This window comes from Chiloscyllium plagiosum, chromosome 30 (assembly GCF_004010195.1).
Source record: "Chiloscyllium plagiosum isolate BGI_BamShark_2017 chromosome 30, ASM401019v2, whole genome shotgun sequence".
NCBI classification, from domain to species: domain Eukaryota; kingdom Metazoa; phylum Chordata; class Chondrichthyes; order Orectolobiformes; family Hemiscylliidae; genus Chiloscyllium; species Chiloscyllium plagiosum.
The window spans coordinates 22,352,946-22,375,698 of record NC_057739.1 but is presented as its reverse complement, the minus strand read 5'-3'; the positions used below and the strand labels follow the sequence as shown (position 1 = coordinate 22,375,698).

The following is a 22,753-nucleotide window of genomic DNA, read 5'->3' as shown; positions in this document are numbered from 1 at the left end:
TTCGGGCATAAGCCCCCCTGTTTCCTGGATGCTGCCTGACCTGCTGAGTTTCTCCAGCAACACATTTTCAGCTGCATAGAAGATTTACCAGTATGTTGTCTGGAATGGAGAATAGGTCGTACGAGGATAGGTTGAGAGTTCTCGGCCTTTTCTCGTTGGAACGGCGAAGGATGAGGGGTGACTTGATAGAGGTTTATAAGATGATCAGAGGAATAGATAGAGTAGACAGTCAGAAATCTTTTCCCCGGCTACAACAGAGTGTTACAAGGGGACATAAATTTAAGGTGAAGGGTGGAAGGTATAGGGGGGATGTCAGGGGTAGGTTCTTTACCCAGAGAGTGGTGGGGGCATGGAATGCGGTGCCTGTGGGAGTGGCAGAGTCAGAATCATTGGCGACCTTTAAGCGGCAATTGGATAGGTATATGGATGGGTGCTTAAGCTAGGACAAATGTTCGGCACAACATCGTGGGCCGAAGGGCCTGTTCTGTGCTGTATTGTTCTATGTTCTATGTTCTATGTTCCATGTTCTATGTTCTATTCAACACTGACTAATTTATCATCAGCACAGAATCAGAATTTGACGTAGGGTTGATTATCCATCATATTTTATAATTTACCCTGGTAGAATATTCATATTTTGAATAAGCAATTTAGAAGAATACCATCTGAGTTATCGCATTGTTGAATATTTGTAACATTGCATTTGATTTTACAGGACCTGTGGGAGCGTGGTCAGAGGCAGGGATATGGACAGAATATTGGGAGGATATCAATGGGAGTGGTGGCAGACAGCTCTACTGCCTAGAGACCAGTTGTGGCCCCTTAATGGTCAACTAAGGGAGACTTAAGGTTGTTTTCTCACCACTGCAGGTATTTTCTCCAGTGGTGAAAAGGGGTGTTCTTTGCTACTTGGGTGACCTCCAGATAACCCCTTTTGCAGGTTTATGATGGGAGCTTGATGCTCAGGTAGCCTAAGGCCCAGGGACAAGACGTGTTGCTCAATTGTATTCCTTGCCCTCATCAACAACCAGTACCAGGGGCTCATCTATCAGTGCTGGAGCTTCTTGATTACAGTCAGAGGAATAGCCATTTCTTTCAGTGGCATAGCTGGGATTGAAGAGTTTCTGGCGATGTGATTGTCCAGCCGCTCTTTGGGGCAGGATTTCACTCTTGAAGCAATAGGTGCTCTGACAGCAGGCAGCCAGTTACTGCACTGAAAATTGAGGTTGGATCTTGCATTCACTGACCAAGATGAGGTTGTTGCCAACTTTCTGGCCAGTAGATGGTGTGACTGCCACCATGTAATATCCTGGCTACAATTTCTATTTACAGCTAACCTGAATGCTTTTGTATTATTGATAGTCCTGTTTGGGAGGCATGTTTAGCTTTGTTTTCTTGTTTGTGCAATATACGAAATATTCATATATTCTAGACATTTTATAGTTTATGATTACATTTCAATAGAGAGTAGGATGGGTCATTGTGGGACATTAGAAAGTAATTTCATAACATCTAAACATACTTGACTTTTGTTTTCATTTCAGAAAATGAATCCAAAACTCTGTCTCACTTCCTCTTCTGTCCAAGTTTCTTGCTTATTGTTTCTTTGTTAATGTAAGTTTTAAGATGGTAATTTCTGATACAAGTTGTTCCATTCAAGCACTTCAATTCACAGGCCAGCAAAAGAATAAATTGAGCTGTAATGCTCAGATATTTCCCTTTTTTTTGCCAGCTTGAATGCTTGTTTTGAATTTAACCAGAACCTGATGTTTATATTGTAAAGCTTTCTCTCCTTGCCATGGGAATAAGCTTTCTTTATTCCTGACTTCAGGCCAAAAAAGGACGTGGCATTTGGATTTTTTAAAAAAAATGACATGAATTTAAATCTGGAAAGATTGCATTTGCATGCCTGCAGCACAATGAAAATCAATATTTTAAAGTGTTTTCAGAAAAGTAGTGAAGAAAGACCCTTCTTATGGTCCTGAACATTTCAAACTGGAAAATCTAAAAAAAGTACTGAAATATAAAGCGTCTGAGAAAAACAACTTTTACGCCTTGCAAGACAATTTTCATGTATCTGAACTAAAAGCTGTTCAAAGTAGTGGATTGTTATTAATCTGGAATGATCATTAAACAATTGAAATGGTGCAGTCTAAATAACATGATCAAACTGTTCAGACCTTTCATAGTCTCTGCAGCTCAATTGCTCAATGGATAATTTCACTGACCCATTGCATTAAAGCAGTGTCACTTTTCAATGAGCAGTTTATAAAAGTAAATAATGTAAAGGTGAAATTAACAGTCTAATTTATTTTTGTTTAAAACTAAGGCTTTTAAAAACATATTTTATGATAAAGGATGTTCAAGTCTTCACTGAACTTCATTCAACAGTAAGTAAATCCCAGACTTTAGTTGACAGTATCAGTTCTCGCTCCACGTGTCTTCGAACTGGTTTTGATATCACAACTGCAAATCAGGTGGTTCTTCTGAGTGGTCCATGGACTAAACAAATCATGTAAGCTTATATGTAATCCCTTTTTAATTTCAATCTTTCTTCAGCATTTCGATTTAAAAATATGCATATTTATGTTTTCATTGAAAATAATTGTTATTTACACGCCTATTCCTGCATGTTACTTAAGTTAAAAAACAAAAAAAAAGTTTTTGTGGAACATGGGTGTCGTTGGTTGTCAGCATTTATTGCTTGTCTCTAGTTGCCCTTGAGCTGCCTTCTTAAATCACTGCAGTCCATGAATTATAGAGTCATAGAGTCATAGAGATGTACAGCACGGAAACAGACCCTTCGGTCCAACCCGTCCATGCCGACCAGATATCCCAACCCAATCTAGTCCCACCTGCCAGCACCTGGCTCATATCCTTCCAAACCCTTCCTATTCATATACCCATCCAGATGCCCCTTAAATGTTGCAATTGTACCAGCCTCCGCCACATCCTCTGGCAGCTCATTCCATACACGTACCACCCTCTGTGTGAAAACGTTGCCCCTTAGGTCTCTTTTATATCTTTTCCCTCTGACCCTAAACCTATGCCCTCCAGTTCTGGACTCCCCGATCCCAGGGAAAAGATTTTGTCTATTTATCCTGTCCATGCCCCTCATCATTTTGTAAACCTCTATAAGGTCACCCCTCAGCCTCCGACGCTCCGGGGAAAACAGCCACAGTCTGTTCAGCCTCTCCCTGTAGCTCAGATCCTCCAACCCTGGCAACATCCTTGTAAATCTTTTCTGAACCTTTTCAAGTTTCACAACATCTTTCCCATAGGAAGGAGACCAGAACTGCACACAATATTCCAACAGTGGCCTAACCAATGTCCTGTACAGCTGCAACATGACCTCCCAACTCCTGTACTCAATACGCTGACCAATAAAGGAAAGCATACTAAATGTTGTGGTTCGTTTGTGGTTAAAATACAGACACAAAGATTTCAAGTAAGTAAGGATGCAAGTTACATATAAAGGTGAAAAGGAGATTAGTCTCTCATGTTGGTGGAGGTTTGCTTAAAGATTCTCTTTTTTTTAAAAAAAGTCAAGGGATGAGGGCATCACTGGCCAAGCCAGCATTTATTGCCCATTCCTAATTACCCAGAGGGCAGTTAAGAGTCAACCACATTGCTCTGGGTCTGGAGTCACATGTAGTCCAGACTGGGTAAGGATAGCAGATTCCTTCCCTAAAGTACATTAGTGAACCAAATGGGGTTTTCCCCCACAATCAACAATGGATTCACAGTCATCATTAGACTTCTAGACTTTATTGAGTTCAAATTACACCATCTGCCGTAGTGTGATTTGAGCCCAGGTCCTCAGAACATTACCTGGGCCTCTGGATTAACAGTCCAGCAATAATACCACGAGGCCTTTGACTCCCTGAAGTGAATGTTATAAAGAATTATCAGTCTCAAAATCTACAAACCTCTGTAGACAAATGGGCAGAGCATGCCTTTGTAGTTGGATTTACCACATAGAGGAGCTTCACAAACTGAAGGAAGTGCCCTCTTCCCTTTGCTGGTTCTCCTGGCACAAAACCTGCAACCTTCCAGAATTCGTGTTTAACAGAACGGGACGGACTTCTGGGCACCTTCCTCTGTAACTGATGGTGTCAGAAAGAAAATCCCACTTTTTCACATGCTGTTAATGGTTTGCTCAGCTGAGAGTGGTGGACACAGTAATGTGGCTGAGTTCTACTGAAATCTCTGTGTACAATGGCTTTCCCGACCGGACCTCTTGTACTTGATCATACTTGCACATTAGCCATTGGGTTAGTCCAAGTCTGGAGCACAGACCTATCCATAGAACATAGAACATAGAAGAATACAGCGCAGTACAGGCCCTTTGCGACCAGACCTCTTGTACTTGATCATACTTGCACATTAGCCATTGGGTTAGTCCAAGTCTGGAGCACAGACCTATCCATTATCTTTGAGCTGAGGTCACTAACCTTTTAACTGACTCAACCATGAACTTGAATGACCCTCATTCTTTCAGATTTTAGGGGAGATAGAAAGAGCCATTTAAACTCATGGAGAACATTGTCAAAGAGTTTCTGTTTACATCTGAGGAAATGTTCAAAGAATTTTGAAAGTTCTCTCCTGATTCTTAATATAACTACATTTTCAATTCAATCACAAATGAAGCCGCAAAGCAAGTCAAGTTTCTTTAGGGAGCAATTTTATAAACTACATTTGTCCAGTTTAAAACAGACTAATATTCTAGATGTTGTAAAGAAAATCAGATTAGAATAGTGGGGAAAATGGCATTTGGAATTGATAAAAGGTGTGTTACGACACGGTGGTGAACCCCTCTGTTAATTAAACCAATCACCCAGAAAAACTCACCTCTCCTCAATCTGTTAAAATATGAGTGAAAGAGAGTTCCCAAACTCCACTATTTAGGGAAAATAATATCAATTTATTTTTTAACTCTGAAAGTGAACATTAAATAACAACTAATCATAACTCTAAGCCCCTCTTCTCTTAACTGTTTATTATCTGCCTCCAAATCTATAGCAATACACTGTTCCAATAAAACATTTATTAAAATTACATCAGCTTAATTTCAAAACCATATAGCGGCTGTTGTTGTCAGTGTATGTCTTCTTTCAGCTGAAGATCTCCCTGGGTCATTTTCTTTCTTTATACTCTGAAGATGTTTCACGTGAAAAGGTACCTTTGATAGAGAGTGTTTCAATAGCAGTTACTCTGTCGATAGCAGTTACTCTGTCTAACTTTCAAAACTCCCTGCCTTTTTTATATCCCCAACATCAAACTGTTTCATTGGTTCGATGTAGGCAAAAACAATAAATTCAAACTTGATTGGGTTTTAGTATCCTGGGACATAATTTAAACTGATTGGTTAAATTAAAATGGTTATCAGAACAGCAACCAACTCAGGTATCTATTTCACAGCCAAATGTTATATATTTTCAATTTTCCAGTACACTCAGAGACTGCTAGCTAGTCATATGACAGTTATTTGTAAGCTTTCAGTGCACACTCTCTTAAAGGTACAGTACACACCTTCAACTTCATAACAGGTAGCACTGATACTATTTCAACTGCAATAGTCAGGTCACAATTTTCTAATGGTCATAATATTATTGGAGGTAGAGACCATTGTTTAAGTGGATTCAAATTTCTAAAACAAAACTCAGAGAGAAACTAAAGAGGACAGGCTTGTAAAACTTTGAAAAGAGGATTGTAACAACCATGATTGAGATTTGATACCTTAATGTTAAGAAATCTCCTTTAAAGCATAATGGAATGCTGATGGAAAAGGTAGAGGTTCTGCTCTGCTTCTATTTCTGGCAGTCTAAAAGCCTTTCTAAAAAAGGGATGTGTCATTAACAGACAAATGGCTAACTCCTTAGTATTCCAAGCACAGGTACATATTTTTGGCTCCTTAAGAATTAAACATACTCTCTTCCCTCAGCTCAGGTGAAGTTCTTCATAACTCATGGAAATATCCAACTTGAAAACCATTCTCTATTATCAGATACTAAATACATAAACAACTTGTTTTAAAGGTTGACAACATGTTCCGAGAAGTTCCTAAAAGGCCCTATTTGCAATGTAAATATCAGAGTTGAGTCATCTGTGCTGAAGTTTTGATGCATTATCATTTACATCCAAACTTTTAAAATGTATTTTGACTCTGGCTTCTTATTCCCGCAGGCTGTACATTTATAGGTGACAGGGCATTTGGTTTAACCAGGTTATGGAGTTTTTATACTCCACTTCACTTCATCTAATCCCATTAGAATGGCCTTCTAATGGTTCAGCTGTTTCTTTGTACAAGCAATGCCTATAATCTTATCACTTCCTAAGTAAGTGAGTTTCTCCTCAATTCGTAACTAGATTTGTCAATAACTACCTACATTCATGATCTGTAGTTCTGGACATCTAAAACTCCAATTTAACAGAGACTTTAAACAGACTTTGGTGTGGCCCACATGGCAATCAGCAGTCAGCCAGTTACACTACAGGATGTGCACCAAGACATGCAGAGATAAAAAATATAAGCAGCAACTTAAGTGGCCACATCAGCATTTTGCACCAGCTGACTGGAGGCGTTTTCATGTTAGATCATCTGTTAAGTTTTTGTGAAGCCCCTTACTTCATGGAAAAGGTACTATGTAAATGAAAATTGTTAACATTGGCAAAGGCTGTGGAAATAATAAGATTGAAAGCTCTGGGTGCATTCTGAAATTTGGCCAGCTGTCTTGATCAATCACCCCACCCTGAATGGGCAGCAACAGTCTTCTGTTTTCATAGTCTGTTTATAAAAATGGCTCTCTGTGGAGCACGTGGAGCAGGAATCATTATTTGTTTTCCTCCTCATATCCCAGAGAGAGAGGACAAAGGACAACTGTGAAAGTGTATTGGCTCTGTGATCTAAAAAATTGTTTGTGCTGGTCTGCATTCTGACAGTCTATATTCAACATTTCCTTTTACAAACCCACCTTTTTTTAGTGATCTATTTAAGGACTGTCAGATAAACTGTATTTAGAACTAAAAGGCCTGGATAGAATGGACATGGAGAAGATGTTTCCAGTAGCAGAAGAAACTAGGACCCAAGAGGACAGCCTCAGAGCGAAGGGTCGACTTGTTAGAACTGAGATGAGAAAGAATTTCTTGATCCAAAGAATGGTGAATCTGTGGAACTCATAGCCACAGAAGGCCAAGTCACTGAGAGTTCTAAGGCAGAGATAGATTGGTTCTTGATTATAAGGAGATAAAGGTTTTTAGGGAAAAGGCAGGAAAATGAGGTTGAATTATATGGTTGAATGGCAGAGCAGACTCAATGGGCTGAATAGGCTAATTCTGCACCTGCATCTTATAGTCTTATGTCTACTGCATTCATTTGTGACTGTCACAATATGGGTTAATTTAATAATCACCTACATCTGAATTTATCAGCAAAGCCACCATAAAGGTGTAACTGTCCTTTTATACTACAGCAGCCCACATTCGAATTCCAGAATGTGTATGTGTACAATATATTTTGTAGAAAGGTGACAATGTCTCATAAATCAACATGTGAAAGCACACACATGTATGCATGCACACACAACACACACACAAACAGATACACACACACACCACACACTCAGAGACAGACACTGATAGATGCTCTCTCAAAAACGCATACATTTTGATACACTCTCTCTATCATACAATTATTTATAGTGCAGAAGCAGGCCAACGTACCTCTAATCTCCTGCTGTTTCCCCAAATCCCTCCACACCAACACTATCCAAACAAAAATCTAATACTCTCTTGAATGCCTCGGTTGAACCTGTCTCCACCACGTTTCCAGGCAATGCATTCCATAGCCTAAAAACCTGCTGAGTGAAAAAAATAGTTTTCTCAAATTACTTTTGCTTTGCTTGCACATCACTTTAATGCATATCAAGATCTAAGACAAACAGAGATATTTCCACTGTGCTCGGAGATAGTGAGTGGTTGTAAATTATTTTCTGGCTTTACCCTCCATTTGGCAGAATGATCAGATTTTTGAGCTGAATGACACGTTAGTGATTTTGGAATCTTGCCTTGGGCATGAAGTTCTTGCCTGTTTATGTTTAAACCCTGATTAATGAAGCTGCTGGGATGTTGAATTCCTCCACCTTTTAAAAAAACAACATTCTTGCTGTTTGAATCCACAGTTGGTAAAAGTAATAAACTCAGGGCAGACACTCACTGACCTTCACATCTGGAGACAGAAGAGCTCCAGCTTTAGCACCTAATGCTGCTCTAACAGGCACAGTGTCAGGAATGTGAAAACAAACAGTGATGCCATCTGGAGCAGGAGAATCATTTTGCTGCATTTAAGTTGGAATCATAACATTGACTGTGCAGTGAAGTATGTTTGACAACCTGAACGTAACCTGAATTGAGCCATTTCTGGCTCATTTATGAATGCTGTTATTTCTACCCCTAACATTCATTTTGATGATTTGGGTTTGAGTTGTCTTCTACTTAAAAAGTGCTGCTTTACTTTTGAATTCCTCTCAGAATATTTATTCAATATTTCATTGTGATGGTGGGGTTGTGTGACTTCTGTCTGTACAAGATATCGCATGGCTTAGAAGGGATGGATGCTGGGAAGTTTTTCCGTCATGCGGGGATACTAGGACACGTAGGCACAGCCTAAGAATTAGGTGTGGGGGGGGGGGTCAATTTAGAATGGAAATGACGAGACATTTCTTCAGCCAGAGGGTAGTGGGCCTGTGGAATTCATTGCCATGGAGTGCAGTAGAGGCCAGGACGTTAAATGCCTGCAAGGCAGAGATTGATAAATTCTTGATCTCGCAAGGAACTAAGGGCTATGGGGAGAGTGCAGGTAAGTGAAGTTGAAATGCCCATCAGCCATGATTAAATGGCAGAGTGGACTCGATGGGCCGAATGGCCTTACTTCCACTTATGGTCTAATCAGCAACAAGGACAAAGGTTACTTTAGAGGGCCTCTTGGAAAATGGAATTATAATTTTGGTCAGCATACCTCTGATATCTTTGTGTATATCTGTTTGTATACATTCACTAGTTACTGAGTGACTGACCGGTTGTTATTTCTCCTGGCAGTCCTTGTTAGATCCATGGTATGCACAATTTTGGTGCTTGCAATGCCGTACAAGTGAGTTAGAAAGAAAGTTTGTATTTCTACAGGGAGTTTTATGACCTCAGAACTTCCTGACACATTTTGCAGCCAATTAAATGCTTTTGCAGTGCAGCTACTATAGGATATGTGGGCAGCCAGTTTACACGCAGCAAGATCAGAGAAACAGCAAAACCCTGTTTTAATCCATTGCATGCTTATCACATAAACAGTGAGGTACAGAGTTTGTGTGAGCTCATATTCCCACTAGGCTTCACATCTGGACTTACCTCTTCATTTTCCACATTAAACGTTACTGGGTACATCATTCATGTGCTTTGCTATCATTTTATTACTTCATATAAGTTAATGCAGGCTTTCAGAGTCAGTTTTGTTTCTTGTATAAATTGCTTATTTATGTCCTTTGTTATCCGTATCAGTAATTATTCTGTTTCTGATTAGACTGTCCTTCTGGAATGAGTTATTAACATGTTCCAGCTGCAGTATGAAGATTCACTACTTTTAGAGTCATAGAAAATATATTGAACAGAAGGAAGTAATTCAGCACATCGCATGTATTCCAGCTGAGAAATAATCTAATCCTACCTACTCCAGGACTTGGTCTTACTCATGCAGTGCTAACAGGACAAGTGACAAGACCCTTACATTCAACGGGTTACATTTTGCAAATTAGAAATTTCTCAAGTGGATCAACTCTTGTCCAAAACAAAGTTGAAGGTAAAGTATGTTCACAAAGTTCTAGCATGAACATTTTTCATTTGGAAGATTCAAACATAACTTGTGTTATTAAACTTTTGTCAACAACAGAATTAGACGTGCTTTTCAAAAATTGAGAGTGCATGTCAATGATTACTCAAACTGTAAACTTTACTGTGGCACTTATATTCTCCAGGTTTGTGCCTGAAGGTGATTAAATTGTATTGGCTCCGAAATGCTTCAAGCATAGCCAACATTAAAGATGCATCAAAATATATTTAACATTTTCTTCACCATAAAAGGATGATCAAATTTTTATTCCCCTCTAAAATGCAGATTTTTATGATTATTGACCCTTGATTAACTGTCATAATAACAGTCAGGCTAATACTGTTCACTATGATTATAGTGCATTTATGTCACATTTCAGGGAATTAACAGAGGTTAAACTCAAAAATCCAAAAATTACTGTCAGAGATGCTGCGCCAGTACCTTCATAACAGCAACATCTCACTGTCCTGCATCTCATTTAACTGCTTTAAATGTTGTGCAGTCGCTTACTTGTGAGGTAGATACAAACTGAATTCACCACAGAAAGCTAAGCCTCATCCATTTCAGTCCATATATCTATTTAATGATGTTTTAAGTGTTAATTACTCAGATTCTTATAACCTTCCATCCATTCTGAAAAGAGAGCAGCAAGTCACAGAGAAATCCTACACTTCCTACACTGTAATAATTGCTTCCCTTTAAAAGCGTTATGGAATACTCTGAAGTAGGGAGTAGTGCTGAATAAATATAAATTTTCCCTTGGAATACAAAACAAAAGGTAATGAACATAAAATACAAAATGAACTTCAAAAGGTGAAATTTTAATAAGAGCCTTTAAACGTGAATGTGAAAGACTGCAGCAAAGACTATTACCAAAAGACAATTCTGATTATCTCGTGACCTTAGAATCAAAGAAAACTGTGTTATTCAACAGACCGCTTAGACAGTTGATTGTTGATTATTTTAAGGATCATAAATATAATGAATGATTCATTCATTAGCCAGATTAACATGTACATAATGTACTATTGCCCGTCCTGTGTGATGTTATAAAAGATAGGTTCTTGTCATCTGTTTACACTGGGTGCTGTGGTATCAGTACTGAATGAGTCAGAAGTTTATTTTAAGAAAGCAAGTATGCTAATACCATCATATCCAGGTGAAATGATGAATTTATTCATTAGATTAGCTAGTTGCTATTACGTAGCAATCATTAAACAATTCTGAGACATAGTCATGAAACGTTGCACACAAAATATCTTTATCAGTGCAGCACCAAGTCAAACAGGATAAGTGTCCGTAATTTACATTTAGCTCAAAACTAATTTTGTTATGAGTTATTTACTTTGACTCAATAAATGCTAAAAACGACATTGCTTTAAAAGAAATCGAAACCAAGATCTTTCAGATGAAACAGAGCTATGTGTGTTTTTGTTTTACATAGTTAAGGTAATAAGTTCAATTATTAACAGCTTTGAAACTGACAGAATGGATGTGACCTTAACTTTATGAAGAATGTGGACTTGCTAAGATGACAATAGAGAATAGATTTAGGGCATAACCTGTTCTGTTTTCATTAACAAATACAGGCTGTGCAGAATTAACACTCATTGTAATCATAAGGTGCTGCCTAATGACATTTTCTTTATGTCGGTTTCTAGGGGTTACAAGGAAATTCCATTTTATAGTTACACATCCCCAATGAATTCACAAATAGACATAGAAGGGAAACTTACAAATATTGTACGGTATTTTGATAATGTGACTGATTGGTTAGATAACGGTACTGGAGCGCATGAAGTATTTTTCACAAGGCATTCAATAAAAGAGTCTTATTTGTTTGAAAGACATTATTGCATGTTCAAAGAGATAGCAGCACAGGGAATATTGCTTGATGGACAGAAGCTAGGTGTTTAAATGAATGTTGTAACAAAGGTTACAATTGGTGTACGCTAGGATTCAGTATCTAGAAGATATGAATTAAGCTTTATGAATAAATTTCTGATGATACAGAAGGATTATGTTTGACACATAGGGACAAAGAGTGTAAAAGTTCTCAGGACAAAGATGTCAAGTTGATGGATGGGCAAACAGGTGGCAGAGGCAACTTAATGTAGAGATGTTTAAGTTCAAACCTTTTGGAGAAGAAACAAAAGAATGTTGCACATAATGGAAAGATGTGGTTGAACAGAGACCTGGAGCTCAATATAAAACGTCCTGGCGTTTCAATAAAGTAATAAAGCAAATCATAAAAAAGATAAACAACATTTTGAGTTTTATAACAATGGTCGCAGAGTAAAAGAAATGCATAAATGAAAACAATTGTAGAAAATATTAGTTAGCATTAGTTAAAATACTGAATAGAATGGATGGTTCATTAGAAAAGAAATGTAAAGGCAGAAAAAAAACATGTATCACAGATTACTTTGAATTTATTGCACAGAAGCTGGCCATTTGGACCAACTGGTCTATTCCAGTGTTTACTTACCACATGAGCCGACATGAAACAGCATGAGAACAGTGCGAAGCAAATTTTAACAAGTGACTTGAAACTCTTGAAGGATTTCCACTTCAGTAGAGAAGATTAACAGCAAACGTGGAGGTCAAATTCTGAAAGGTTGTGCAAAATCCTTCCGATATGTCCTGCTGACAAAAAGGACATGCACAACTCAACCAATTACTACTAATTAAGACATATTTTTAATCATTGGCACTGTAATGGTAATGGAATTATGAATGGTTCTGTGGAGCTGCATCTATTAGACGATTGTTAATGCCATTGATTGTCAAGAAGTGGTGGTTAGATGTTCCTTGCTGGAGATGGTGATTACCTGGTGCTACATTTGGACACCGACTATTTCAGTACCTGAGGAGCCCCAATTGGTGCTAAACACTGTGCAATCATCAGTGAACAATCCCATCTCTGATTCTATGATGGAAAGAAGGTCATTGATGAAGCAGCTGAGGCTGGTTGGACCTAGGAGACCACTCTGAGGAACTCCTGCAGAGATGTCCTGTAGCAGAGATGACAGACCCCCAACAGCCATAACCATCTTCTCATGTGCCAGAAATAACTCCAATCAGTGGAGAATTTTTCTGCTGACTCCAGTTTAGCCAGAGCTCCTTAAGGCCATACTTGGACAAATGATGCCTATGAGACAAGGGCAGTCACTCTCTCCTCACCTCTGGAATTCAGCTCTTTTGTTCATGTTTGAACCAGTAATGAGTCAGGAGCTGAGTGGAACTCAAACAGAATGTCACTGAGTAGGTCATTGCTGAGCAGGTGCTGCTTGATAGCACTGTCGATGATACCTTCCATCACTTCACTGATGATCGATAGTAGACTGATGGGTGGCAATTGGCCAGGTTGGATTTCTCTTGCTTTTACGTACAGGACATACCTGGTCAATTTTCAACATTGTAAGGTAAATATCAGTATCAGAGCTCCACTTGAACAGCTAGGCCAAGGAAGGACATGACAAATATCACTTGCATCTGACGCTATATCACTTGCAACATGTGCAAGTTTGGTAGCTTCACCAGGTTGGCACCTCATTTTTAGGTGTGCCTGGTGCTGCTCCTGGTATGCCCACCTGCATTCTTCACTGAACCACGGTTGATCCCCTGGCTTGATGGCAATGGTAGACTGGGGGGTATACAGTGCCATGAGGTTACAGATTGTATTGAAGTATGATTCTTCTGCTGGTGCTGATGGCCCACAGCGCCTCTCGAATTGAGTTCCTACATCTGTTTGAAATGTATCCCATTTAGCACGGTGATCAGTATTATTTGCATTCTTGAGAGACTTAAGTACTCCATGCAGCAAGACCTGGATAACATTTGGGCTTAGTCAGGGATGACTAGCAAGTGGTTCAAGTGTCACCCCTCAACTATTTTTATCATGAGAGAGACTAACTACCCACCTTTTGATGTACATTGGCATCACCATCGCTGAATTCCCCACATTAACATTCTGGGGCCCCAGTGGACATAAAGTCAGCCAGATTGACGACATAAATGGAGCAGCTATTGGAGGAGTTCAGAGATTGCATAATGTAAAGTGACTGGCTCACCTCAGGCATCTCCAAACCTCTACCATCTATTAAGGTCAGGTCTGGAGGAGGCGCCATAATATCCACTTGCTTGGCTAGGGGATGCTACAATAATGCTCAAGTAGATTGATAACATCAAGGAAAAATAATCCACTTGAGCAGCATAAAAGCAAAATACTAAGGATGCTGGAAAACTGGTATGAAGAAGCCTCATATTGGACTTGTTTGCAATAAATCCATCAAATACCTGTAAATCATATATTTGGAAAATTTGCCTCACAAGACATACATAAATATGAGTCAAGATTAGCGTGGTGATGGAAAAGCAGAGCAGGTCAGGCAGTATCCGAGGAGCAGAACATTCGATATTTCCTGATGATGATGATGATGAACAGCTTTTGCCCGTAACGTCGATTTTCCTGCTCCTTGGATGCTGCCTGACCTGCTGTGCTTTTCCAGCACCACTCTAATCTTGACTCTGATCTCCAGCATCTGCAGTACTCACTTTCGCCTATATAGAAATATGAGGCATCACTGTTACCTAATTTGGAAACACTTAGATTGCATTCTGTCATACAATGTACTTTCTGCATATTTCAGACATAACCTGTGAACAATGAAAACTATAACTAGCATCTTCCTGTAATTAATTCCCATTACACATTTAATGAGCACGTTTTACTGAATAAATTTTGCATTTAACTTAATTTGCTAAAATTGGCTTCCACTTCCTTTATTTGATTTCCTTTTTTGTTCACTGTTTTCCAACACATGCTCTGTGTTTTGGGGTCGACTGCCTTTCAAAAGTTTCCATTTCTTACTCAGAAAAGTCCCACCTTGACATGGAATGCTTGCCACACCCTCTCAAACACCATGGCATAGAGCAAAAGTCAAAGTTCAGTTCAGAGGCTAATAGTCTGATGGAAGGTGTTTGCATAAAATAATATTGCACAAATTTTGTTCTTGATTATTTGACTGAATTTTAAGATTTGTCTTGTGGCTCCACTTATTTGTTGGAGTATGTTTTGGGATTTTGGACCAGAGCATATTCTTCTCATTCTTCAATGTTAACTGGAAATTCAGCATTTCAGTGTGGAGGAGCCAAATGTATGGTTTAGTTTGTGTTTCAGTCTTCTGACGACCTGCTCAAACCTTCCTGTGTTATTCACTTATTCCAAAATGAGTTTCCAATTCCAAGAGCAAAGGCAATAGAATTCTTATGGCTATTTTGTACCCAAAAGGCGTCCAAAAGAATATGCAAAGCAGATCTCATTTGAGGAGATGTGATTTTATCCACACTCTCCATCACAATGACATTCACGCTGCTCCTTGTGATGCTGAGAAAACAACAGTTCTGTTCCAATGTGGATAGAATATAATTGCATAAAGCACAGTGCCACTTGATGAATGTGATAATAAGAATTTCAGTCCCAGGTAAGTAGAATGAGGGCTGCACAAATGGATTTGCCTTTGTAAATTTGTTTTTGAACAGGCACCTCTCAGAGTGGCTGTGCTAGGGGATCAAAAGTGCAGCAGGCCACTAAGAAGCAGAGATACTTGACAGAATCAGGATTGTAGGAGAAAGTGAGGACTGCAGATGCTGGAGATCAGAGCTTAAAAATGTGTTGCTGGAAAAGCGCAGCAGGTCAGGCAGCATCAAAGGAGCAGGAGAATCGACGTTTCAGGCATAAGCCCTTCTTCAGGAAGGGCTTAGAATCAGGATTGTTTTGGTTAAAGAAATGTATTTCCAACTTATTCTGACTGTCTTTTCACCTCCTGCTTCAAATATATATAACATGGGATGCCTGTGAGTACTGTGTTTGTATAATTTAACTGTACGGGGCAACGTCTGGCAGATTGGCTTAGAGTTTTCCTTCAAGTGTTTGTCACTAAACCAAAGCAAAAGTATCTGCACAATAATGGGTCTAGAGGAATAATTTACACAGTGCAGTACAGTGAGAACCAGAGCCAGTTAATGTGACTTCCAAATGCTAATTCCTCAGCAATGCAGCATCGATACAATTACTTACCAGTCTGAAGTCCAGGAATCCAACTGGGCAGAGCTTCTCAAAAAGAAATCCTTAACTTCTGAATGCCTGTGCAGTTTTAAAAAAATCTGAATCAATTGTCTTGATTTATTGCAAGACTGCTATAAACCACAAAGCATGTTGTTACAAATGATTTCTCGCAATCAATACGTGGCAAAACAATACGCAGTTCTCATCCCTTCTCAGTGATATACCTAGGCTTAGCTTGTGTTCAGACATTTTATATTAAGTATGATGAGTTAGTTTGACAAAAACCCAGAATTCAGAACCAAATGATTTTTGAAATAATTGATTATTTCTCAAAAAACACAGAAAATATGCTCACCGAACATTCTGTTCTGGCTTCCTGCACATGTCCTCATTTTATTGCCACATCATTGATGGCTGTACTCTGAGCTGCCCAGTAACAATGCTTTGGAACTCCTTCGCTAAGTACTTCCACCTCCTGCCCCTTTAAAACCATTCACATTGTGAAATCTCATGCTTGGACTGATGGCCATATTTTCTGTAATGAGGCAGTTCCCAAAAAGTTACAAAATTTCAGAATTATCAGCTAAAACTTAGAGTAATGGCCCCAAAAGTCGTGATCTGAGTCATAGATTCATAGAGATGTACAGCAAGGAAACAGACCCTTCGGTCCAACCCGTCCATGCCGACCAGATATCCCAACCCAATCTAGTCCCACCTGCCAGCACCTGGCCCATATCCCTCCAAACCCTTCCTATTCATATACCCATCCAGATGCCTTTTAAATGTTACAATTGTAACAGCCTCCACCGCATCCTCTGGCAGCTCATTCCATACACGTACCACTCTCTGTGTGAAAAAGTTGCCCCTTAGTTCTCTTTTATACCTATCCCCTCTCACGCTAAACCTATGCCTTCTACTTCTGGACTCCCCAAACCCATGGAAAAGACTTCTCTTCATTCTATCCATGCCTCTAATAATGTTATAAACTTCTATAAGTTCACCCCTCAGCCTCTGACACTCCAGGGAAAAAAGCGCCAACCTGTTCAACCTCTCCCTATAGCTCAAATCTTCCAACCCTGGCAACACCCTTGTAAATCTTTTCTGAACCCTTCCAACTTTCACAACATCTTTCCGATGCGAAGGAGACCAGAATGGCACGCAATATTCCAACAATGGCCTAACCAATTACCTGTACAACCGCAACATGACCTCCCAACTCCTGTATTCAATACTCTGAGCAATAAAAGAAAGCATACCAAATGCCTTCTTCACTATCCTATCTACCTGCGACTCCATTTTCAAGGAGCTATGAACCTGCAATCCAAAGTCTCTTTGTTCAGCACACTTCCTAGGACCTTACCATTAAATGTATAAATCCTGCTAAGATTTGCTTTCCCAAAATGCAGCACCTCGCATTTATCTGAATTAAACTCCATCTGCCATTTCTCAGCCCATTGGCCCATCTGGTCAAGATCCTGTTGTAATCGGAGGTAACCTTCTTCGCTGTCCATACACCTCCAATTTTGGTGTCATCTACAAACTTACTAACTGTACCTATTATGCTCGCATCCAAATCATTTACGTAAATGACAAAAAGTAGAGGAGGGAAGAGGGGTGCAGAGTACAGATAGAGTGTACAGGCAGACATGGTGATGATCAAGTGCTGAGGTGAGCTGGTTAACAGGCCTGCTTTGAAACACAGAAATATACAAAGTAAGTATAGGGGTAAGCCATTCAGCCCTTCAAGCCTGCCCTACCATTCAATATGATCATGGCTGATCATGCAATCTCAGTGTTCGTCTCCTGCCCTCTCCCCATACCCCTTGTTCCCTTTAGCCACAGGGGCTATGTCTAGCTCCATCTTGAGTATATCTAATGAACTGGCCCAACTGCTTCCTACTGGAGAGAATTCCATTGGTTCACAACTCTCTGAGTGAAGAAATTCTTCCTCATCTCAGTCCTGGATGGCTTACCCCTTATTCTTAGACTGTGACTACTTGTTCTGGACTTCCCCAACATCAGGAACATCCTTCCTGCATTTGGCCTGTCCAGTCCAATCCAGATATTATATATTTCTATGAGATTCTTCCTCATTCTTCAAAATTCCAATGAATATAAGTCCAGTCAATCCAGTCAATCTTTCCTCATATGTCAATCCTGTCATTCTGGGAATCAGTCTGGTGAACCTTCACTGGATTCCCTCAATAGCAAGAATGTCCTTCCTCAGACTAGGAGACCAAAACTGCCCACACAATCCAAGGTGTGGCCTCACCAAGGCCCTGAATAACTGCAGCAAGACATCCTTACTCAAATCCTTTCACTAAGAAGGAGAGCATGCCATTAGCTTTCCTCACTGCCTGCTGCACCTGCACACCAACCTTCAGCAACTGTTCCATCATGATACCCAGGTCTCGTTGCACCTCTCACTTTCCTAAACTGCCCCTATTCAGATAATGATCTGCTTTCTTCTTTTTGTGACAAAGTGGATAACCTTACATTTATCCACATCGTATTGCATTTGCCAAATATTTGTCCATTCAGCCGGTCTGTCCAAGTCAAACTGCAGCCTCTTTGCATCCTCCTCACAGCACACACTGGCACCCAGTTTAGTCTCATCTGTGAATTTGGAAATATGGCATTCGGTTCCTTTATTCAAATCATTAATGTACATTGTGAACAGCTGAGGTACTTGCACTGAACCCAGTGGCACCCCACTCGTCACTCCCTGTCACTCTAAAAAGGATTAATTTATTCCAACTCTCTGTTTCCTGTCTGCCAACCAGTTGTCTATCCACATCAATGCGTTACCTCCGATACCATGAATTTTAATCTTCCTGACTAGTCTCTTGGGTGGAATCTTGTCAAAGCTTTTTGAAAGTTCAGATACACAACATCTACTGATACATCATTGTCTATTTTACTGGTCATATCCTCAAAGAATTCTAGAAGATTTGTAAGCATGATTTCCCTTTAGTGAATCCATGCTGACTAGGTCCGATTCTGTGACCACTTTCCAAGTGCTCAGTTATTAAGTACTTAATAACTGACTCCAGCATTTTTCCTACCACCGATGTCAGGCTAATCAGCCTATGATTTGCCATTTTCTCTCTCCCTCCTTTTTTAAGAGTGGAGTTACATTAGCTATTCTTCTGAACATTGGAACTCTTCCAGATTTGATAGAATGCTAAAAAAATGGGCACCAATGCATCCACTATTTCTGGGGCCACTTTGTTAAGTACTCTGGGTTGCAGAGCACCAGGCCCTGGGGACTTATTGGATTTTAATCCCAACAATTTCCCAAATACCATTTTCTGACTAATAAGGACTTCTTTCAGTGCCTCCTTCATACTTGACCCCCTCAGTCCCCTCGCATTTCCTGAAGATTATTTGTGTCCTCTGTAGTGAGGACAGATCCAAAGCATTTGTTCAACTAGTTTGCAATCTTTTTGTCATCCATTATGAATTCACCTGATCCTAACTGCAAGGGACCCACATGTGTCTTTACCAACCTTTTTCTCTTCACATCTCTATAGAACCTTTTGCAGTCAGTTTTTATGTTTTCCACAAACTTACTTTTCTATTCTATTTTCCCTTTCTGAATTAAACCCTCCAAAGGTTCTCTTACGCTTACATACTGGTTCAATTTTGCAATTTAAGGCCCTCCAGCCCCTCCTGCTCCACCTCTCCATGGTCCCTTTGACCCTTCATGACCATATACGCCAAGATAGAGGCTCAATCCAGAGGCTGAGAAGAAACAAAGAGACTGTCTCTGCAGTAATTTCTGTGACTTCAACATAACATTGATAGGTCAAGGCCATTCAGAAGAAATGAAGAGGTTCTGTAGAATTGTGCCATTTTTGGCGCAGAACTCAGGTTGATTGTGTCTTGTTATTGGTGGGGAACAGGTTACAACCTATGAGAACAGGAGCTGAAAATCTTTATAAAGAAAGAAAGTTTTGAAGGACTCTGTTCCATGAGTTTGATAATCTATTTACTTTGTACACTGCTAAGCCAGTTCATAAGATCTGTCTTAAATGCATCTGCCATTTAATGTATAATTTACAGTTTATATTTGACTGTAATTTGCCTGTTACTTTATGTTTAACTAATACTCTGAAATCCAAAGATAGCATAACCAATTAATTAAGCTAATATCTAGGGCTTCTTTTCAAAAGATTTTTGCAAAATCTGTTTTAAAACATGGAATTTTGACTTTCCTTTTAGTAAGTAACTGGGATTTAGATTTTTCATTTTATTTTTAAAAGCTTACTGGTATCTAACGAGATTGCAAAAATGGTGCACAACATTCCCATTCACGAAGACTCATTCAAAATCTTTTATAAATCTCAAGTGCTTAACCACTTAATTTTTAAAAAACTCTTCTATTTAGACCTTGCATCAAAGATAGACAATTTATTAGCAGGTCCTTTAATCTATCAATCAAACTGAACTCTGCTTAGACAATTTGTACCTTTTGTAGATCAGCCAAGCATTCGTAAAGAGCCCTTAGGGAAAGGGTGTCATGAATAAGGCCAACATTTGTTGCCCAATTTAATTGCTCTAGAACTGTATGACTTACTGGACTAGTTCAGGTACAGTTAAGAGCCAACTGCATTACTGCGAGCCCGGGGGGACATGTAGAAACAAAACAAAATTGCATATGCTGGAATCCAGAGTAGACAAAAAGCAGGCAGCATCAAGAGGAGGAGAGGTCTGACATTTTGATATGACCCTTCTTCGGGACTGGAGGTGGTTGTTAGGGGAGCTGCAAATAAAGCGGGGGTGCAAGGGTTATAGGTGGGGAGAGGGGCAGAGTGGTGAGGTGGTGATAGGTGAATACAGGTAGTAGGTATGATCTAGTTGGTCGATGGAAGGAATGAATCCAGTTGGTAGCTGAAGGAAGGGTCAGTTGGAGGGATGGAAGGGAGGAGTTGAGGCTGGAAAGGGAGTTGGGGGATTGGTGGGAAAGGTATTTGAAATTGGAGAAATCAATGTTGAGTCAATATTGGGGGACATGCAGAGCATACCTGGTAAGGATGGCAGATTTCCTTCTCTAAAGGGTATTGTGATTTTTTTTAATGCCAATTGATAATAGTTTCATTGTCACTATTATTGAGGCTAGTTCTAATTCCAGAATTATTAGTTAAAAACAGACTTCACCATCAACCATGTTAGAATTTGAACTTATGATTCAATTTGAACTAGTGTCCTCAGACTAGGCAGTATGAATTACTTCATTAACATTCCATTAGACCACTTTGTCTGAAGAACCACTAAGCCTGTTAGAACAGATACTGCTCCACAAAATTTGTTTTATACTTTCACTGACACCAGCAGTCTGTTTTAATTTAATTTTTGGAAGGGCTCTGGATTGAAATAATGTCAGACCGTGACACTTAAACTGACCTTATCTGTGCTTCAGCAACTTTTAACTCTACTCCATAAAGTTATGGCTCCTACCTGCTGGGTTAATGTTCTTCCAACAGCTAAAATATAATCTGTTTGAATTCAGATTTCTGCAGAGTTCAGATTTCCCTTATACATGAATCACACCCCAACTCCTTCCCATTAGTAAAATTTGGAGTCAGAAATGGGGCAAGATATCTGCTTTCAGGTCCTGCTCACCATTTTGAATACTAAGTCATTCGAACTCACAAACATCCTGGTCCCAGTGTCCAAACTGCTTTTACCTTAAGCCTCTGTTAAACACCTTGGGATGATTTTGTTAAAGTTGTGCAAGTTATTGTTTCTTTTAAATTACTAAAGACAAAAGTAATGTCAAATCTGTGCTCTGACAAAGAAAGAAAAACTACCATGAAGACCTCATGATCATAAATAAAAAAACCTTTTAGTCCATGAAGCAGTGGAAAAAATAAATGGTTTTTAGATTTAGAAAGTTTTTATTTGATCCTAGAAATGAACAAATATGCCTGGACAGGTCGCAGGGAGGTGTTAGCTCATGAGTCGTTTTTTGTTTCTTACTGAGTCTTTACTAGAAAGAAAAACCTGAAAAAGGTAATCTCATTTAAACAAGAGGAGTTAAAGATTGGTGCAGTGAAAACCACTTGAGAGATCACTTGAATCTTCTGGGTGCAGCCCCTGGGGATGGAATGGACGAGGTATTCCAGGACGTAGTTGAAATATCTCATGGTGGTTGTGATTTACCAGCCGTCCAAGGACAGGCTACACGGCGGTAAAATGGTCAGGGAATAAGGGGAATTGAGTGCTCATCTCCTAAATCCGACAACAGAGAATGTTGTCAGCTGCAGGGAAGGTGGAGGATGGTGTTTCCATCAGTTGAGGCCCTCATGTTTCTCATTATATATTCAGAGGTAGCTGCAGCATATCAGGACCTTGAATAGCCCCACAGGCGGATATAAATTAGCACAGGTATTTTTTCAGAAATGAACAAGTCAGCTCCTCTGGTAACCGGGTCAATATTTTTCCTCAGGAGCGTACTGCTTTGGCGCATTTACAGCTGTATTGAGTTTCTATATGTGGGCTTTTGCTGTGCACAGGATTGGCTGCCACATTTTACTCTGTTACTTATAGAAGTATTAATGGTCCAGTCAGCCTCCCAAGTCTGTTCCTGGCTAATCTCTAGGTCAATTCTATTTGTTTATGCTCCATTACCCCTTATACACTAACCAGTGTGACTATGCTATCACATTAAAAAGGTTGCTTTATTCGTTGGTTTTTTTGAAGAGATGTCGGAAAGGCAGAGATGCCAAAGGGTCTAGGGTGTAATAGTTTAACAATGGAAGGGGAGTAGCGAGTTCTCCCAGTTCAGGTTCCTTCTAATTTAT

The 22,753-nt window shown here is 39.6% G+C and overlaps 1 long non-coding RNA gene across 2 annotated transcripts; it reads right to left on the bottom strand.

Annotated features, from left to right (window-relative positions):
- Positions 1-5,151: 5,151 nt before the first annotated feature.
- LOC122564658 lies at positions 5,152-9,146 on the bottom strand. 2 transcript variants are annotated; one of them, XR_006315958.1, is made up of 3 exons: positions 9,075-9,146; positions 7,723-7,856; positions 5,152-5,182 (listed from the first exon to the last, which is right to left on the bottom strand). It is a non-coding gene; the product is annotated as an uncharacterized LOC122564658 (long non-coding RNA). The 2 variants fall into 2 exon arrangements; XR_006315957.1 differs by having other exon boundaries at positions 7,723-7,859; positions 9,075-9,139.
- Positions 9,147-22,753: the final 13,607 nt, after the last annotated feature.